The sequence below is a fragment of the Drosophila gunungcola genome, unplaced genomic scaffold (assembly GCF_025200985.1).
Source record: "Drosophila gunungcola strain Sukarami unplaced genomic scaffold, Dgunungcola_SK_2 000042F, whole genome shotgun sequence".
NCBI classification, from domain to species: Eukaryota; Metazoa; Arthropoda; class Insecta; order Diptera; family Drosophilidae; genus Drosophila; species Drosophila gunungcola.
The window spans coordinates 561,985-566,831 of NW_026453211.1; the positions used below are offsets into that span (position 1 = coordinate 561,985).

General features: G+C 44.7%; 1 pseudogene; it reads left to right on the top strand.

Moving 5' to 3' along the window:
* Window positions 1-338: 338 nt before the first annotated feature.
* Window positions 339-2,996, top strand: LOC128263997 (uncharacterized; annotated as a pseudogene).
* Window positions 2,997-4,847: the final 1,851 nt, after the last annotated feature.

A 4,847-nucleotide genomic window follows, 5' to 3' on the forward strand; every position in this document is an offset into this window, starting at 1 on the left:
TGAGGAAGATTTTAACGAACAAACCACCAATATGCGATTCAGTAAGTCTGGAGGGGAGAGAAATGGTTTTGGCACCTGAGGATGGACACATATTCATTTTCAATGCCTTGGACTTACCTGTAAACAACACGTTTGGAGAAGATATGACAGTAGCGGGGTCGGGGGCGCTAGCAATCAAATATGCAAACTGTTCGATCGAAATAAATGGAATAAAGTATGAGCACCAAGTTATGGAACAGAAAGAGGAACGTATAGTACTTACCACTACAATGAGTAAGCAGATACTTAAAAATAACACCAAACAGGAGTTAAACCTAGAAGTTTTACATCTCGAAGATATGAGAAACCTCAAAAAAGTAGTGTACATAGGCAAAGTACAGGAAAAACAGCTGGCTGTAGGAGACGAATACCTTAGCGACGATGAAGAAGCCGACGTCACGGTGGTGGAGGGAAACGTTGCAAATGTCATGAAGACTACTGCAAGTGAACCTCCACCACAGTAAGGCAGCGTCTGCTGCTCTGCTGCCCGCCTGTCTGACGGTGGGGCAGACATAGTGCTGGTACAGGAACCTTGGGTCGTTGGAGGCAAGGTCTCTGGACTGGGCATCAAGGAATTCAAGTTGCTACTTAACCTTAAAAGAAGGTAAAATTCGAACAAAATTTTGCTTTATTATTACAGCCTGGAGCTTCCAGCGGCTATCATAAGGGTGACTTCAGCGTACATGGCCATCGAAAAGGACGACTGCCCAGACGAGCTATTCCGAAAACTGGTCGAAGAGAGCGAGGCACTCAGCATCGGCCTTGTAATCGGCTGCGACGCAAATGCTCACCACACTCAGTGGGGAGGCCCATCAAGCAATAATAGGGGTGAGTCTCTTTTTAATTTCAGCATTGGCTCTAATCTATACCTATGTAACAGGGGTAACACCTTCATCACAAAGAATAGCCAAACGGTCATTGACCTTACCTTGGCGCCAGGCAGTCTGCTAGAAAGTCAGAAATTAGGAAGTCTCAAGCGAGCACTCCTTTTCAGACCACATATTCGTAGAAACTACTTTATCATTAGACCCTCCTACTCCAACTGAATTCGTCAATCTTAGACGAATAAACTGGCGCTCTTATAGAGAAGCCTTACTAGGTAAGGCAATAGTGATGTACCCAGTCTAGATAATATAGTAGGGACCTTCACAGAAGCCTGCAATATGGCCTTCGAATCAGCCTACCCTAAATGTAAACCGAGGGGATCCAAAAAGTCTCCTTGGTGGACTCAGAAACTTTCAGAGCTCAGATCCAGCTGCAGAACCCTTTTTAACAGGGCGAAAGCGGGTAATAAAGATCTAAAATGGCAACAATATAAGTTGGAACTAGCCTCCTACAAGTAGGCCATAAGAAAAGGAAAACGATCAGCTTGGCAGACCTTCTGCTCAAACATAGAAGAAACAACCGATGCAGCTCTGCTTAGGAAGATCCTCTCCAAAGCAACCCCTTTTGGGATACCTTAAAAAACGAGATGGCTCATGGTTAGATTCTAGTAAGGAGACCCTAAACCTACTTCTAGTCTCCCACTTTCCGAGTAGTCTCCCGGTAGATCGCCTTCCAGAAAATCGACCTGGAAACGCTTTTTTCTGAACGCAACATAGGACCATAAACAGTTTCAAACCCTTCAAATCAGTAGGACCTGATCATCTCTCTCCTGCGCACATCCAAATGCTAATCAGCTTGCCGTCAACTGGCTAAAAAAAAATTTTCCGCACCATACTTAAGATAGGAACATTGTCGTCAAAATGGAGGGAAACAAAGGTAGTCTTTATACCCAAAGCCTCGCACACGACGACGAAAGATTTCAGGCCTATAAGTCTGACATCCTTTCTACTTAAGTTGTGAACGACTGGTTGGACTGCACATCAGGTCAGCAATTATCAGCAGCACAACATGCATACTCAAAGGGCAAGTCCACCGAATCAGCGGTGGGTGTTGAGGTTCAAGTCGTGGAGCTAATCCATAAATTGGTGATGAGCAGAATTGTAACCTCCACCGTAGGAACCTCAACGCAAACAAAGTTCGTGAACAGGGGAACCCCTCAGGGTGGTGTACTCTTCCCTCTACTATGGAACATCGCAGTAAATAAGCTGCTGTGTAACATGGAAGGGGGTGTATGTAAGGTTGTGGCATATGCGGACGATGTCGCCATTATTTTCTCAGGGAAATTCTCTCAGACACTATGCGATCTAATGACCGCCAAACTTAAAATACTCTCTGTCTGGACAACAGAAAGAGGTCTAGGGGTAAACCCCTCGAAAACGGATCTGGTGCTGTTCACAAACATATTCAATTTTCCTTAACTAAACCCACAAACATTAAATAACTGCTCTCTATCTTTCAATGATAACGCTAGATACTTGGGGTTAGTACTAGATAAGCGTCTGACATGGAGACTGAACAGCCAAGAGAAAACGAGAAAGGCAGCAATGGCCCTGTATTCCTGCAACAAAGCCATCGGAACGAAATGAGGTATTTCCCCGAAAATCTTCAACTGGAAACACAAGCGATAGTCAAGCCTATTCTACTCTACGGAGTGTCAATATGGTGGCCTGCACTAATAAAACAGACAACCACAGCAAACCTTAAAAAGGTTCAGCATATGTCATCCTTATGCATAAGCGGAGTCCTTCGTATCACCCCCAACGAGGCGCTAAACGCTATTCTGAACCTTCCCAGCCTGGACTTAGCCAGCATGGAGCGGGCCAAGATAGCTACGGTTCGAATGAGGGCAATGAAAATCCCAAAAATATGGTCATGCCAGGATACTCCAGCAAGACACAACGATCCCACCTAAAACGGATCTATGCGAACCAATTGAATACAGCCACACCCCTTTTGAAGCATTGCTCCCAACCAGAGAAGACTGGGAGCAAGGTCTACCGGGCCCAATAGAGGCAGTCAATTTCTACACTGACGGCTCCAAATTAAATAATCATGTCGGAGGAGGTATATAGTCCAACCACTGCACAGTGGGCCAGGATTGGAAAAAGTGTCAAAAGTTTATAACTCCCAAATTATCAATAGATTTAAAACTTTTAGTATGTTATCTTATGTTCTTGGGGTCGCTGATTCCGAATCTGAATTTGGATTTTCAAAATTCAAATGATGAATATGATGACTTTTCTAAAAACTGATTAATTCTCATTGAAACTTCTTATTAAATTACTTCTTACTCTTCACGTAGATTATTGTCGCTAAAAAGGAAGTTGTCAAAGGACTCTTCGCTGAAGAAGATGTATCTTGAATTCATGGAGGAATATGTTTTAATTTGCCACATGACCTCCACCAATGACAAAATTACGAATATTTCGCTCTATTTCATTCCACACCAATGCGTTCTACGACCACAAAGTACTTCAACTAAGTTGAGATTAGTATTTGATGAATCGTGCTGTACTTCCACGCAGGTAGCGTTGAATGACATCTTGATGGTAGGCCCAACTATCAAAGAGGAGCTGTACTCGACTCTGTACTCGACTCTCAGGAGGAACCCAACATCGTCGTGGGGGCGCTCGTCGTCGTCGCCAAAGCCAACCTTCCGCCCTTGCAGTGGAGGATAGGCCGTGTGGTACCAGTGCACGCCGGCGCCGATAGCAAGGTTCGCGGATCGGATGTCAGAACGCAGGACAGGGATTATCGGCGAGAACTCCACCGACTGGCGCTGTTGCCCATTCTGTGCTGCAGGACGTCGTCCCTTCAGAGGGGGCGGTGTTTGCGCATTTGGCGCTGTTATTTAAATTGAAGTTACTAGTTGTAGGGCGAGAGCGGGAGCCAATAACGCTTTCTTTCGTTCGCTCTTCCGAATTCGCCCCGTCTCTCGCCACCTTAAAATAAGGTAGGTTCTAAGGAAATTATTGGAACATTAAATTCAGTGATCATTTGAACTACATCGAAACCACTCGCGATTTCGCTAACTTTTACACAAGTTATTGTTCTTAAGAAATCCCCCGAATCCTACTGCAGTCACACAAGTTTCGCGTTCGTTAATACAAACTAGTATTACATTTTCAAAGGGTATATAAACCTTGGCTTGCTTCCTTTCTTTTTAATTTATATATTTTTCTGATTTAACATGAAATGTGTGATTGGTATTTAATTACTTCGGCACGGGCCAAACCCTTGAAATAAGAAGATAAGTCAGTAAAAGAAGAATAAGGTAACATTAACAATACCGCCGACCAGGACAGCCAGGGCTTCAACATTAGCCGCAAGACAGGCCTGTTGTGCGAGGCAAGCCGTGACAGCTAGATATCAACAGGCACGGGAAAGGCAAAAGTCGGTCAGCTTTGTCAGCAAGCTAGATAATTTAGGAAGCCTGGCAGATTTCCACAGTTCCACCATGGAGGAGGCGTCAGGAGCTGTAGGGGGTAAAAACTACTGCTTCGGACCGCCACAAGGAAGGTCCAGGGTGTTACCTAATACAGGGGCACGGTCGAGGCATTCGAAGTCAGAAAGCAAGCTGGAGCGAATGATGTCTGCTCTGATCATGCAAGGCAACGAGTTAAGAGCTACAGTCGCACAAACAACCGGTGATACGCCTGCACAAAACAGCACAACTCTGCCGGCACCTTCCAGCCGCAATTAGAGTCAACTTAATACCGAAACAAGAACAGCATCGCCGCTGGGACTTAATTCGCTGAACCAGCATAATCTGAATGACTCTGTCGGACGGAAGATTGGACAAATGGAATCTTAATTTTGATGGGAATACCATACAGTTTATATGGTATACCGATGAACAGGTATTCCGTGAATTTCACTGTCTTATCACTGGTTCCGCCAGTAAGTGGTATTGGCAAATGCTC